At 49.2% G+C, this 16,494-nt stretch overlaps 1 pseudogene; it reads right to left on the reverse strand.

Moving 5' to 3' along the window:
* Positions 1-14,185: 14,185 nt before the first annotated feature.
* LOC136633968 (5S ribosomal RNA) lies at positions 14,186-14,308 on the reverse strand (annotated as a pseudogene).
* Positions 14,309-16,494: the final 2,186 nt, after the last annotated feature.

A 16,494-nucleotide genomic window follows, 5' to 3' on the forward strand; every position in this document is an offset into this window, starting at 1 on the left:
CTTATTCCTCGCTGTACAGGTGGTTTAGTCTAAGCGATCAGGAAAGCAAAGCATCAGTGGCTAAGGATAGAATGCAGAATGGATTATTCTTGATACAGGACCATTTGTTCCAAGCACTTTCCCCAAGGAGTGTACAGTCTAGATCAGGGGTACCCAAACCCCGGCCCTGGGGCCACTTGTGGCCCTTGAGGCCTCTCAATGCAGCCCCCACTCTCCAATGAGCCTCTGGTCCTCCAAAAAGTTGTTGTAGCCCGCACTGGCCCAATGCAACTGCTCTCAGCGTGAGGGCGACTGTTTGACCTGTCCTGTGAGCTGTGGGATGAGGGCTTCCTCCACTGCTTGCTGTTTCACATCTGTGATGCAGTAGTGGCAGCAAAAGAAAGGCTGGCCTTGCTTTGTGCAAGGCCCTTTATAGGCCTTGAGCTATTGCAAGACCTTCATTCCTTCGTATAAGTTCATCTTTAATATATTCATTTATGTAAACTTATGTAAATTTATTCAAATTTTAAATGTAAATTAATTCTTTTTTTTTCCCTGGCCCCCAACACAGTGTCAGAGAGACCATGTGGCCCTCTTGCCAAAAACTTTGGACACCCCTGGTCTAGATCATCATTTCTCAAACTATGGGTCGGGACCCATTAGGTGGGTTGTGAGTCAATTTTCAGTGGGTCCCCATTCATTTCATTTCAACATGTACTTTATTTTTAAGATATGAGACTTGAGGCTATCATGGTAGGTGACCACATTTGGGGAAATGTTATAGATTTGTAATTTTAACAGGCTACTATGTCTATGTTTTTAACAATGGTAGTTAATGGGGCTTGCTCCCAAGTAAGTGTGGATAGGATTGCAGCCCTTAGGATGTTTGGGGAATTTTTTTTTAAAACAGATCAGCAACTGCTTGGGAGGGTTTATTTTAAATCTATGTTTAAATGTATACTTATTAACTTCTAATTTACTTAGGGCGCAATCCTAACCCACTTTCCAGTACCGCCATAAAGGCAATGCAGCTCTGAGTTAAGGGAACAAACATTCCCTTACTTTGAGGAGGCCTCCATGTGTGCCCCCCAACTGCAGGATGCAGTACATGCCCCCACTGGCACAGCTATGTAAGTGCTGGAAGGTTGGTCAGGATTGCACTCTTAATTTGATTTGATTTTGTTGTACAGGGTGTTAAAATTTTCCTACTCTGTGAAGTCACTTTTGGCCGTGACATCACTTCCAGGTTGATGACATCACTTCTGAGGGGTCCTGACAGTTTGTTATTCTATATAGTGCATGTTAAAAAGTTATTCTATAAGGTGGTGTTAAAAAGTTGGAGAACTACTGGTCTCGATGGACACCAAAGAAACAAAGGAGAATGGGGAAGGGGGTGATTCCTGATGCGATTGTCTCAGCTGACCACATGGGTGAGCCAATCTTGACTATGTCACACACTGATTCTCTATGGAGGATGGTTGCTGTTTCTTGTTTCATGAACAGAACAGCTCCAATTATCTTTAATTAGGATTCCGTTTACACACTAAGCGGAGTGAAGTGGTAGAATTCTGGACTGTTCCACCTTAGACTGTAGGTGAGGAATCCTATCTTAGTAAGCTTTTGTGTGCAAAAAAGCCCCTCACTGTATGTAGTAGTAAATAAGCACTTTGGAGGACAACTTTAGCCCCATTTTGCTGGTTTACAACATGTATTTTATTTTTTGCATGAGAAGGATTCAAAAATATGGCTCCCCCCCCGCCAGTCTGAAGTGGAACAGTCCAGAATTCTGCCACCTGAGTTTACCATCTCACTCTGTGAAATGGGTAGATTGGGCTTCGTAGCATGTCGTGTAGCAGCCACGCAAGGCTGTGAAACAGGGCGTGGAGAGAGAGGTTATTGTGCCCCTGAAGCAGCTATTTGACTTAAGTGCCATTGAAGCAGAAAGTGTTTTTAAAGGTTAATTAGTCACTGGGGGGCATGACTTTGGGGGGCAAAGCAGCACAGACTCAAAACCATGGCCCTGATCCAAATCACAGCCCCACGCATTCTGCACCCCCGCCCCCCAAATTACAGTGTTACATGGTTAATGTAACATTAAGCAGTGGAATTTCACATCGTATCGCTTCAAACTTCAGATGTGTCTTACTTTTGAGCGCTACATGCAAACTTCCCTGCTTGTAGAAAACTAGCAGATGAGGTTATGCTAACTCCTCCCTCAGATGCTAGATTACTATATGCAGGGAGTCTTTTATGTGGGAGACACAGTCAAAATTGTGATGCCTGCCTTCCACACCTGCGGTTCGTAGTGGCACAGTCCAGATTTCTGTGTCCTCCCCCCGCCTTGACATCCTTCTCTTAGGGGGTGGTCTATTCAAGCAACAGAATGGGGCAGTTGAATCCTGAGCAGGGAGAAGGGATTGTGCCACTCCAGTCTGATGGGGTGGGGAAAGGAAAGTGTTTCAGAACATAAAACAAAAACTCCCCACAAGACAAAAAATTAGTGCCGCAAGGTGCAACTTGGGCAAGAATTTCTACCTGATGTGCTGGTTTACAACTTTGGCTAAGGGGGAAGCATTCCACTATGGCATCCATTCTCCAGCTGCAGTGGTCCTCCCCTCTCCCCCTCCCCCACTACCCCAGATTCTTCCACTGCTTTCTGCTGGAGGTTCATTCACCAGTCCCATGCAACCGATCAAATGACTCTTAGCCGGAGCTCCCGGACCTGAAAATGAGTCCCTTTCGTTCACCCCACCCCACAAGGCCCCCCCCTTAGCAGTCCACCCTGCTTACCTGACCACTGCAGCTTGGACCCCCCACTTCTTCTCTGCCATCTCAGCCCTTCCACCTGGGGCTGAAGTATTTATAGTGGCGCTGCAAGACTGGTGACAGGCAAATATTTGGTGCCTGTATTGTAATCGTAGACTCGGTAAACAAAACTCTGGTTTGCTTTAGTGCCCAGCAACCAGAGAACACCGTAGACAAGGAGCCGGCAAGGATGGGAGATAGGGCTCACCTTAATGGTCGACTTCCTGGGGGATTTTTGAGTGTTATTCCTGCCGATCCCCCTATTAGGTCAGCAGCCACAGCTGCCAAACCACCCAGCTCACGTTGACCGAGGACTCTTATCTTCAACGTTGATTTGGAGACTAAATCAAGCCTCGTCAAATAGGCATAAAATTAAATTTCATGGTCTTTTGACTCCAGGAGTAGGCATCATCTCCTGAAGAAAGTAAAGCTAATCCAACAACCTGTGTGCAAATAATAGACGCTCAGCCAGGCCAGGGGAGCGACTGGTGGGAGAAGAGGGCCTTCCCATTAGAAAAGTTCCCTCATTTCAAACACTCCGTTCCCATCCTTAACTGGAACAGGGGTAGGACATTCACTGATCTATATTTAAAAATTAATCCCCCACTTTGGTCCTGCTTAGGTCTCAAATTTTTTAGCGCCGGGACCCACTTTTTAGAATGACAATCTGTCGGGACCCACCGGAAGTGACGTCATCAACTAGGAGATGATGTCATGGCTGAAAGTGACATCATCAAGCGGGAACATTCTTAACACTCCCCCGTGCATCAAAATCAAATCAATCAGTCAATTAACTGAGCGCAATCCTAACCTGCACTGGAATGGGGAGGCCTGCCCTATATAAGTCTGGGGCTGCCTGCAGCTCAGCCCAGGGCATCGCTTCACCTTACCCCATGCAGAACTACTGCAGCCCCAATGGGGCTACGTAAAGAGGTGGTGCAGATCCGAGCAGCCCGTAGCTGCCACGGGTTGCCTGGGATTGGGGATAGGATCCAGCATAAGTGCTGGATCCTGGACCTGCGCCCCTTTCTCCCACCACCCATCCATTGGCTGTTGCCCACCATCCCCCTGTCCCGAATGCCTTCTCCCTGCCCTTCCTACGCCCGCCCAGACCCCCACGCTGGCCTGGAAAGGCCAGCTTGAACTTACCTGGTCTGGGGGCCTGCACTGGTGCTGGAAGGCCAGCATAGGTGTACGCTAAATGCCAGAGTGCTCCACGGGGTAGTGGCCACCACCAAGAAGGCACGTCTACATATCACCATGATCCTAGCCTCAAAAGACAGCAGGACATGCAATAAAGCTTCAGTGGGAAAGGCAGTTGCCCTAGAGCAGTGATGGCTAACCTATGGCACGCGTGCCACAGAGGGCATGCAGAACGTTGTTGGTGGGCACTCAAGCCATCGCCCCAGCTGCCAGGCGAAAGCCTCTGCAAACCGCCCCTGGAAGGCGACAGCAGCCGGGGGAAAGGAACGGACAGCAGGGAGAAGAGCCAGGCAACCGGGGAGGAGCAAGGCTGAGAAGCTCTGTGAGGGGACGTTTCTCACGTCACCCCCAGCAGCCCAATAAGAACATAAGAACAGCCCCACTGGATCAGGCCATAGGCCCATCTAGTCCAGCTTCCTGTATCTCACAGCGGCCCACCAAATGCGCAGGGAACACACCAGATAACAAGAGACCTGCAAGGCTTCCTGGGAATTGTAGTTAAGAACATAAGAACAGCCCCACTGGATCAGGCCATAGGCCCATCTAGTCCAGCTTCCTGTATCTCACAGCGGCCCACCAAATGCGCAGGGAACACACCAGATAACAAGAGACCTGCAAGGCTTCCTGGGAATTGTAGTTAAGAACATAAGAACAGCCCCACTGGATCAGGCCATAGGCCCATCTAGTCCAGCTTCCTGTATTTCACAGCGGCCCACCAAATGCCCCAGGGAGCACACCAGATAACAATGGACCTGCAAGGTCTCCTGGGAATTGTAGTTAAGAACATAAGAACAGCCCCACTGGATCAGGCCACAGGCCCATCTAGTCCAGCTTCCTGTATCACACAGCGGCCCACCAAATGCCCCAGGGAGCACACCAGATAACAAGAGACCTGCATCCTGGTGCCCTCCCCTGCATCTGGCATTCTGACATAGCCCATTTCTAAAATCAGGAAGTTCCGCATACACATCATGGCTTGTACCCCGTAATGGATTTTTCCTCCAGAAACTTGTCCAGTCCCCTTTTAAAGGCATCTAGGCTAGACGCCAGCACCACATCCTGTGGCAAGGAGTTCCACAGACCGACCACACACTGAGTAAAGAAATATTTTCTTTTGTCTGTCCTAACCCGCCCAACACTCAATTTTAGCGGATGTCCCCTGGTTCTGGTGTTGTGTGAGAGTGTAAAGAGCATCTCCCTATCCACTCTGTCCATCCCCTGCATAATTTTGTATGTCTCAATCATGTCCCCCCTCAGGCGTCTCTTTTCCCTTAAGGGACCCAATAGGTCATCTAGCCTTAGGTGATGACCCAACCTCTGATTCAGACCAACTAAAGTGTTACCAAGGAGTCATCAAAAAGCTGTCCCAAGAACGCTGGTGCTTAAAGCAGCGTGCCAACTACTACCACTTACCCAGTGCAGAGCCTCCTTCTGTTCCCTGGATTTGAAAAGGAGCAGAAGAAGAAATGTGGAGGGGAAGAGAGTGGTGGGCTAGAGCATCAGAGGTGCTTCTGTTCTTCCTTTTTTGGATCCAAGGAGGAAGAGTGATGGACACAAGCAGGTGGGTGAAGGCTGGTAAACCCCTCCCCCCCACTATTCCATTGACCACATGAACCAACCTCATTGGTGGCCCTAAATGAGCAAACTTTCCTGAGTTTATCAAAACCCATCATTGGGCTAGATCAGGGGTGCCCAAACCCCAGCCCTGGGGCCAATTGTGGCCCTCGAGGCCTCTCAATGCGGCCCTCAGGGAGCCCCCAGTCTCCAATGAGACTCTGGCCCTCTAGAGTTTTGTTGGAGCCCACACTGGCCCAACACAACCGCTCTCAGCGTGAGGGCAGCTGTTTGATCTCTCCTGTGAGCTGTGGGATGAAGGCTCCCTCCACTGCTTGCTGTTTCACGTCTGTGATGCAGTAGCGGCAACAAAGGAAAGGCTAGCCTTGTTTTGTGCAAGGCCTTTTATAGGTCTTGAGCTATTGCAAGACCTTCATTCATTCATATAAGTTCCATCTTTAATATATTCATTTATGTAAACTTATGTAAATTTATTCAAATTTTAAATGTAAATTAGTTCTTTTTTTTTTTCTTTTGTCAGAGAAACCATGTGGCCCTCCTGCCAAAAACTTTGGACACCCCTGGGCTAGATGTTAAACCAGACCCAAAAAAGTGGGATGCGTGGAAGGGATAAGTTTTATCTCTATACCATGGCAATCTTTATCTGTTGAGTTCTGTATAGCAAATGCACAGGAGCTGGTCAGATCAATTTTTTCCTTGGCATTTGGCAACCTGAATCATTATAAAATAAAAATATTGAAAACTTTAGTGGCCGAGGCTCTTTCTCCCGGTCCCCCAGTTAGGGCCAAATCCTATTCACCTTTCCAGCTCCAGTGCAGCTGCAATGCAGCCCCAAGGCAAGGGAACAAATGCTTCTATACCTTGAGGAGGCCTATGTGACTGTCCCCCCGCCGCAGGATGCAGCACAAGCCCCATTGATATAGTTTCACCAGCCCTGGAAAATTGGATAGGATTGGGCTCTTAGTTGGCAACCCAAAATTCTTTAGGGTTTGTTTTTTTTAAAGAATTCTCTGTTTAACCACCAAATCTGTTAAGGGTGTCCTTCATCTAATATACCTCTTGAAAGAACAGGGGCAGTGTGGAACATTCCCTGCCCATCACCTTCCAGTCACCCCCGTGGATTGTCTCCCCCTCTCCCCCACACCAATTCCCCAAGATACTAGCCACTGTGTTAAAGGGCCCAATCCTATCCAAGTTTCTGGCACCAATACAGTTGCAATGCAGCCCTAAGGTAAGGTAATGTTTGTTCACTTACCTTGAGGAGGACTCCATGACTAACCCTACCACCACCACAGGTTACAGCACACAACCAGGGTGACCAGATGTTCTCTTTTTCCAGGACATGTCCTCTTTTTAAGCCTTGTGTCCTGGAAAAGAACTTAAACGTCCTCCTTTACCCTGCAAGTAGGCCTCTGCAGCAGCACATAGCCTTCTTGTAGTTAATAAATTATATGCTATATTATTAAATTTTAAACTATAAGTAACATAGTGTTTAAATCAACCACATTAAATCAATCTACAAGTGTTTTCAGCTTTTATTTTGCCATGTCCTACATTTTTCTTGGCTGTCCTATAGGTTGGGGTACCTTGTCCTCTTTTGCGGTTATGACGTCTGGTCACCCTGCACCCAACCCGATGGCATGACTGGCATGGAAAGGTGGATAGGATTAGAGCCTCAGGCTGCAATCCTATGCACACTTACCTGGGAGTAAGCCCCATTGACTATAATGGAATTTACTTATGGGTAGGCATGCATAGAATTGGACTGTTAGGCTGCAATCCTATCCACACTTAACCTTGGAGTGAGTAGAATTGGGCCCTAAATCCCTGCAATAAGCCCCCTGAAGAAACCCAATATTCCGTCTCAAAGCACAGATCTTACCAGGTAGCTGAAAAATCCCCCTTTCCTACCTGGATTCATTTCCCCTCCCAGAGCCCCTCCTAGTGGGTTGGTCATTATGGTATTGATGACTGATTCACCACCACCACCACCCCCACACACACACCCGTTTTAACTGGTACAAATTTGTATTGCAAATCACAGGTACCAGCACAATTTTTTAAAAATGAAACTCTCAGGGTTGGCAACATTCAGTCTCGAAAGACTATGGTATAAGCCTACAGCACCTGGTATTCCCAGGAGGTCTCCCATCCAAGTACTAACCAGGCCTGACCCTGCTTAGCTTCCAAGATCAGATGAGATCGGGCATGGAAAGACTCTGGTATAAGCCTACAGCACCTGGTATTCCCAGGCGGTCTCCCATCCAAGTACTAACCAGGCCCGACTCTGTTTCGCTGCCAAGATCAGATGGGATAGGAAATGTGCAGGCAGTAGCCCAGATCTAACTCTCAGGAGTGTTGCCTTACAGGGCAACCTTATTGTGTAACACACAGTCATTGTGTGTGTGTGTGTGTGTGTGTGTGTGTGTGTGAAGCTGCAGGTCTGGAAAAGTCTTTCTTTGAGTCCCTGGCCTGCTTCAGCTACTCAGGGTGAAGATTATAACCCTTCAAGAGTGGGTGGAAGTGGTTTGATAGCATGATCTATCTGGTGAAACTGGTATCAGGCTGGAATGGAGCCCAGTTGTAATGGGTGAGCATAAGATGGCCTGAGATGAACCTTTGAGGGGCAAAAAAATGGAGCAACAGGTTTATTTTGGACTCATCAACAACCCTAATGGTGTGGGGGGGACACTATGTGTGTATGGATCTACCTGAAACTACGTACATATGGACTGTTCTCTTTATATGTGAATTTGCTTATCCGTGAGGGGCAGAACATCTTGTTATCTATGACTCATCCGCAAATACTATGGTGGTGGATTTGGGATAGAGGGGCTCGGCGCAGCTATGAGCAGGTAGGTGGGGTGAGAGAGGTTGTGGGAGGAGGAAGAGGAGATATAGTGACCTCCTCATGAGCAAAAGGTAGCACCAGCAATGTGCAGGGGGGAGAGGAAAAGATGTCTATAGCATACGGCCAACAGGTCGCGGTAATTGTGTCCAATTATACACAATTTTTTAGAAAGTTGTCTGGATTGGGTCAAATGTCCACATCAAACGGGCATTGGGATTGACCCATGGAGAATCACTGGACACATTTGTGCTCACTTCCAGATTTGCCCTATCATCTTGGGCACCATCTTGGGGACTCCAACCAAACCTTGAGAACCCTGGCAATGACGAGAGGCCAGTGATGAGAGGTCTCCGGAAGGCTACCTGAGGGCTGCTCTGGGGTTGGGGCAAACCCAATGAAGGAGTCAAGAAACCAGTGGAGGAGAAGGGTGTGTGATGCAATCCCCTCCCCATTTCTGAACTCTCTTGTTTTTCAGCCAGCAATCTTCAATACATTGAGGGATACCTAGGACCAAGGGGGAAGCATCAGAGGTGTTGATGAGCCCTTGCTATGTTCCAGCCCCATAGACTTCAAGTTAAGATTCAGGTTCATAAAGTTCATAGAATGTATGGTGAAGAGGGTCCCCTGAATCTTAACCCCATTTTCCCCATAGGCTCCATGATTCAGTACCCATTAATTTGTCATCCACGAGGTTTTCCAAGAACCTAACCCTAGCAGATAATGAGAGCCGACTGTATGTATTTCATGTCCATTTCTTTCCACGTGAACCTGCCCACGCTCTGCATTCAACACCAGAGGCTCTGCTCCACCTCCCATTGCCATTGGGCGAGCACCTGGTGGGGATGCAGGACGGGGCCTCCTCGCTGGTGACCCCTCAGCTGAAAGGCCAAGTTTGCCCTGACACTGCCACAGTGCAAAGGCTTCTGTTTTGTAGGGCTTTCTCCTGAGTTGGTTCAATTGGGATTGCTATTTTTGGTGATGCCTTGTTGCTTGGCTTTGTTCTGATGGCTTAAAGACCACTGATTCTAGTAGCCTCTGTGTGTGTGTGTGTGTGTGTGTGAGAGAGAGAGAGAGAGAGAGAGAGTGTGTGTGTGTGTGTGTGTGTGTGTGAGAGAGAGAGAGAGAGAGAGAGAGAGAGAGAGAGTATATCTTCTGTTCTCTCCACATCATTTTTAATTGTAGAGATCTGAGTTCCATGAAGGAAGAGAACAAGAATCAGGAAGCCCTGATTTGAGTCTTGCTTCTGCCTGGATCCTTAGCCTCGGTTTTTCCACCTGCAAAATGGGGCTAATCACCCTAGCCTTCCTCGCAACACCGCTGTTAACAATTACAAGAAAGTGTCTTTGAAACCTGGTGGTGGAGACCGGAAAGGCGCAGCATTTAAAAAGCCGACTCTTTGAGCTTTTGTTGTTGCTGAGATTCTCCTTCTCCCTCCGCCCCAGAGACCACCACCTTTTGCCTCTCTTCTCGGGTGCCCTCGGCCCAAGTGACGTGCGACCAGCCTCCTCGCATGGGGAGCACTTAGCCTTTTCCAAACATTCCCGCTAGCGGCCCTCCTGCCTCAATCGCGGCTATCTGGCCCATTCGCGGGCTCGACAAACATGTTTAGATACACAGTCGGATCTGAGCGGTGACTGATAAGCCGGGCCAGTCATCGTCCCTTCAATATGCTCCCCTGACGTCACTAGTGCGCTGCCACCTTCTCCTCCGCACAGGATGGAACTGGAGGGAATGACACACAGCTTCAAGGCTCTGGGAGTGTGGGAAGGACTGAGCGAGAGGCGCATGCCCTTTCACTGTCCCCATTTATCAGGGACAGCCAGTACTTTCTGTTCCCTTCCCCTGATAAATCTGTAATGTTCCGGTTTGGAGATGCTTGTAAGTTTGCTAAAGTGAATTGCTGGCACTGTCATTTTGGGGGGGCTCCAGCTGCTCCTCTCCCAGGATCTCTCATAGTAAACATCTCTGAGCATGTGGGGGGGGGGGTGGCTCTTGCCTGCAATTCACGTGCGTGTCAATGCACATACATGAATGTCACAGGGCCACACACAGAGCACGGCCACTTTACACAGGGCTGGCTCTTCCATGGAGGCAGATGGGAACCCGCCCCACCTTCACTGCTCCCCCCATTCCCTGGTTCTACAAGGAAGGCAAAAATGGAGCAGAAGAAGTGCAGAGGACAGCGGAGTGGTGGACTAGAGTGTCTCTGACAGCTGCAGTGGACACATTGCTCCATTCACTTGTATGGAAAAAGGACGAGGGGTTAGGTGCAAGCTAGGGGATGTCGGGGAGGGATATAAGTATTTGCTGCCACGTCTCAGGCTCTGTTGTCCTACAACAGTGGTATCACTATGGTTTGCATCACCCAGTGTTGGAGGCCAGGGCATCACCCCCATGATGGACCTCATCCCATGCAGTGGGGGGGGGGGAGTGTCCTGGGCAGTAAGCGTGCCAATGCTCCAACGCCCCACTCCCTGCGGGTTTTTTGGCTATAACTTTTGCTAGAATATAGATATTTCAACGTGGTTTGGTACATTGCATTCTGCACGAAAGCACACATTGAACTGGATCTAACATGATGGTATTATTCAAAAATGCCAAGATATAAAAAATTTTGGCCAGTGGTGGTGTCACCCCCCCATGCATGTCACCCGGTACGCACCCCCCTAGCGACGCCACTGAGTAGGGGGATCGTATTCCCCCTTAAAGGATTTCCCTCCTGGCCTAGAGTCCCCAGGAACTCTGCAGCCCAGGCCAGCGGTCCATATTCCTGGTCGGGCTGCCCCTGATCTCCAGCCATGCTCTTGAAGAAAAGCAGTTCAGGACAGGCAAATTGTCCACCTTGCAATTGTCTCCTTGCCCTGTTTGATTAAGCAACTCTGTTTCACCATTCCCTCTAACTAATAAAGAGTTCTGACAGCGTGCTGTGGGGCGACGGAGCATATGCCGGGGCATCTGTTTCTGTCGGGCGGCCTCTTCTGCTGAGAGATTCTCATTAAAAAAAAAAAAAATACGCAGAGCCGCTTGCCTTCTGCCAAGCCAACTTCTGTCTTATCATCCCATTGGCTTGGAAGCGGCAGTCAGCCCATGTGCCTCGGGGCCAGGGGCGGCTGCTCCATCCCTACAGGAGGATTCTGACCCCTCTTCTTGGTCTCCATGCAGGAAAAATCAATAGTTCCAATATGTTCGCACTCCAAGCGAGCTGCGATATAGCGCGCCGGCCATTAACCCCAGGAACACTCCAGCTTGCCACCATCCATTAGAAAGCTCATTAGGCTATGGCGTTCTTCAGCATACCTGTATTCCCTGGGATCGTAAAAGTGAGGGCTTCGCTCGCGCGCCAGTCTCTGGGGTGGACAATGGACGGCCAGCCATTTCAGTTACGATGGAGTTTGCTTGGAGAATGGAGCGTAGGTAGAAGCTGCGTTGGTCCATTAGCAGGCAACCCAAGAAGCCACACTCTGGTGATAACATTAGTATCTAAGGTTGAATATTATGCTATATAACAGGGGTGCCCAAACCCCGGCCCTAGGGCCACTTGCGGCCCTCGAGGACTCCCAATCCAGCCCTCAGGGAGCCCCCAGTCTCCAATGAGCCTCTGGCCCTCCGGAGACTTGATGGAGCCTGCGCTGGCCCGACGCAATTGTTCTCAGCGTGATAGCCAACTGTTCGACCTCTTGCGTGAGCTGTGGGACGAGGTCTCCCTCCACTGCTTGCTGTTTCACGTTTGTGATGCAGCTGCGGCAGCGAAGGAAAGGCCGGCCTTGCTTTGTGCAAGGCCTTTTATAGGCCTTGAGTTATTGCAAGACCGTCATTCATTCCTATAAGTTCCATCTCTAAGATATTCATTTATGTAAATTTATTCAAATTTGAAATGTAAATTAATTCTTTTTTTCCCAGCCCCAAACTTAGTAAGGCCAATTCTATGCTTGGGATCATTGGAAAAGGTATTGAGAACAAAACGGCTAATATTATAATGCCGTTGTACAAATCTATGGTAAGGCCACACCTGGAGTATTGTGTCCAGTTCTGGTTGCCGCATCTCACAAAAGACATAGTGGAAATGGAAAAGGTGCAAAAGAGAGCGACTAAGATGATTACGGGGCTGGGGCACCTTCCTTATGAGGAAAGGCTAGGTTAGGGCCTCTTCAGCCTAGAAAAGAGACGCCTGAGGGGGGGACATGATTGAGACATACAAAATTATGCAGGGGATGGACAGAGTGGTTAGGGAGATGCTCTTTACACTCTCACATAACACCAGAACCAGGGGACATCCACTCAAATTGAGTGTTGGGCGGGTTAGGACAAACAAAAGAAAATATTTTTTACTCAGTGTGTGGTTGGTCTGTGGAACTCCTTGCCACAGGATGTGGTGATGGCGACTGGCCTGGACACCTTTAAAAGGGGATTGGACAAGTTTCTGGAGGAAAAATCCATTACGGGTTACAAGCCATGATGAGTATGTGCAATTTTAGAAATGGGCTATGTCACAATGCCAATGCAAGGGAGGGCACCAGGATGCAGGTCTCTTGTTATCTGGTGTGCTCCCTGGGGCATTTGGTGGGCCGCTGTGAGATACAGGAAGCTGGACTAGTTGGGCCTATGCCTGATCCAGTGGGGCTGTTCTTATGTTCTTAACTACAATTCCCAGGAAGCCTTGCAGGTCTCTTGTTATCTGGTGTGCTCCCTGGGGCATTTGGTGGGCCGCTGTGAGATACAGGAAGCTGGACTAGATGGGCCTATGGCCTGATCCAGTGGGGCTGTTCTTATGTTCTTATGTTTAGTGTCAGAGAGATGATGTGGCCCTCCTGCCAAAATGTTTGGACACCCCTGCTATATAATAATGTAACTCCAGTGTCGCAAAATGATCAGCAACAGGCTTTCAACTGGACCAGAGTTTTGCAATGTGCAGTACGTGGGGCTGCCTTTGAAAACGGCCCAGAGACTTCCATTGGTCCAGAATGCAGGATCTAGGTCTTTAAAGCTCTCTATGGGCTAGGACCAGATTCGTTAGGGCTGGCTCATCCCATGAGGCCATTTGAAGCGTTTGGCAGCGTTTGGAAAGGGGAGCCCAGAACCAGCTAAAACTACTGCCTAGCTCTCCCGTATTTGCTTTCCAAACTTTGGGGACGGGACGGGACGGGACCTTCTCCCCACCTTTTTACCAGGAGATCTCTGTGTCTTGGTGCCCTAGCCCCACAATCTCAGCAACGCTATGAGTCCACCTCAGCAGATAGAGGTAGATAACATTCCTACTGGGATGGTTGCAAAGTCAATACGACATCATGAAGACCTTACAGCATCATAACAACATAAGAGGAGCCTTGCTGGATACGGCCAAAGTCCCTTCTGGTCCAGCTTCCTGTATCTCACAGAGCTACACGGCTACAGGGCCCAACAGATACCTCTGGGAACACACAGGCAACATGATAACTGCATCCTGTTGCACTCCCTTGCACCTGGCATTCCAAGGTGGCCTAAAACCAGCAGGTTGCACATCCCCATCATGGCTTGTGACCTGCGATGCACTTTTCTTCCAGAAATCTGTCCAATTCCCTTTTAAAGGCTTCTAGGCCAGATGCCATCACCACATCCTGTGGCAAGGAGTTCCACAGACTATTTGTGGTTGGCAACCTTCAGTCTCGAAAGACTATGGTATAAGCCTACAGCACCCGGTATTCCCAGGCGGTCTCCCATCCAAGTACTAACCAGGCCTGACCCTGCTTAGCTTCCGAGATCAGACAAGATCAGGCATGGAAAGACTATGGTATAAGCCTACAGCACCCAGTATTCCCAGGCGGTCTCCCATCCAAGTACTAACCAGGCCTGACCCTGCTTAGCTTCCAAGATCAGATGAGATCAGGCATGTGCAGGGTAACAGTTGCGACTGTTTACAAGCTGGGTAAAGAAATATTTTCTTTTGTCTGTTTTTAGCCTCAATTTTAGCATCGTGCAGAGCGGGCTGCCATCGTTCAGGTCCACCATCTGAAATGACTACAGCTGTAGTGACTGTTTATCTCCATCAGATGCTCAGCCTCTGTATATGTAGATACACAAAACGCTACAAGAATACTTTAAAACTTCAGAGGTATCTCCAAGAGAAACTAAAACCTGGATCACATTGTCCCTGGAACTCATAATTTGAGTTCCTCCCCTTTGAGGAACAGGGAGGGCTTAGCCTTGCACACTTGTGTGTGCATCTCCATGCGTCTGACCTTGTGGGTTCTTTTGCACAAACATTTATGCCGCTGTAAACCTCTTGGGCTTTTTAAAGTGCCAGGAGACTTGTGTTGTTTTCACCGCAACAGACTCGCGTGTCTGGAATGGAGAATAGGATTCAGTGCCCTCTACCGACCAGGATCAGAGCTGCACATGTCTCTCCATCACTGACTGACACCCACATTAAGTAGCTGAGATTCCGCCACTGGTTGAGAGTCCCCATGTGGTCTGAGCTGCTCACCAAGAGGAGCTGACCGGTACAGTAGGGGGAGCCTGACATGCCCCAAATTAGACTGTCCTCTTACTGAATATATCCCCTGGGGGCTGGGGATAAGAATAGGCCCTCAGTTTGGCTGTACTTGTTGTAAGAGGTGACTAAACAGCCACCGGGTCGATGGGGCTCGTCAGCCTGGGAAGGCAGCTCATCTGAGAGAAGGAAAACTCTGATCCCAAACCTCCGCTGCCTTGTGGCTACATCCAGTTATGGAAAAGGCTTCAGGAGTCAACCTCGAGGCAAAATCCAGAGCCGGAGTCCCTGAGGCAGTTCATGGCTGAACACAGTCACGTTCTGGCAACTCCTGCGACACCGCTGGAACCAACCATATTGGCCTCTGCCTTTCCACTGGACCATTTCAGCGACGTGGAGAGGGGGGATTTGCTGCATGGGTCACAGCCTATCCTCCATATCTACTTTACCCAGGCTTCGTGCACTGGAGAGGACGCTCTGTTCCAGAGCCACCATTCAGAGCGCGATACCAGAATCTTCTGAAGATGCCAACAAGATTACTGAATATTCACGAGGAGCCGAATATCTTGCCCGATGCCCTGCTTTTGGGGCTCAATCCCATCTTTGTTCATCGGATGGACATAAAGGCGGCAGCAGCTCCCCGTCCAGATTGGCGTCTCCGTCCATTTCCCATGATATCTAGCAAACATTTGTGCCGGCAGCCATTTACTCTGTCCTGGGAAGCAGAATACAAAAGCCAGGAGACTGCAGTCCTTCAGCCCTCCTCCTGCCCAGTGAGATGCCAGTCCCAACTCCTGCCTTTGTTGTTTGTAATAAACATTTTCTCATGCCCAGTTCCCTCTTTGGAAGAAGCCTGAAAGGGCCGGTCCAAAACATCCTAGCACCTGAAATGGTAGATCAAATGCTGCCTCATTTACCTGATGATATGCCTGTCTCTGCTCCCTGGATAAGAAAAAGAAGAGGGGGGAGAGGAGCAGGAAGGAAGTGTGGAGGAGAAGAGAGTGGTGGGCTAGAGCCCTCCACAATTCCATCCCATCCCTGCCTTCCTTTTCCAGTCTGTGAACAGGAGGAGCAGTGGAGACAAGCGGACAGACAGGAGGGTGCTTCATGCCAATCTGCTGCCTGACAGCCCAATCCCATGCATGTCTACTCAGAAGTAAGTCCCATTAGATTCAATGGGGCTTACTCCCAGGAAAGTGTGGATAGGCTTGGGCTGTGAGGCTGCAATCCTAGCCACACTTACTTGAGAGTAAGCCCCACTTACTATAATAGGTGAGAAGTGAGTAGGCATGCATAGGATTGGGCCCTGAGACAACAGCCTCAGTTGGCCTCATGGGTGGGCCGGTCCTTCCTAGACTCCATTTTGGATTTTGATGTTTAGTGTCACTCCGGCCTAAAGCCGGATCTGACAAGCTGTATCTGTGAACAAAAGCAGCCCTGAGCAAAGATAGATAGGAGAAACATATATAAAACTACAGTCCGCACACCCCTGATCCTGAGTTCCAATCACAGAATCCCCATGGGAAGTCTAGTTTGGTCCTAAGGAAGGATGTTTGGGAGTTGCACAGCCTCCCTTGAGGCTTGGCTAGTTCGTTACCAACAGGTGCTAATTAAG

The sequence above is a fragment of the Tiliqua scincoides genome, chromosome 13 (genome assembly GCF_035046505.1).
Source record: "Tiliqua scincoides isolate rTilSci1 chromosome 13, rTilSci1.hap2, whole genome shotgun sequence".
Taxonomy (NCBI): Eukaryota; Metazoa; Chordata; class Lepidosauria; order Squamata; family Scincidae; genus Tiliqua; species Tiliqua scincoides.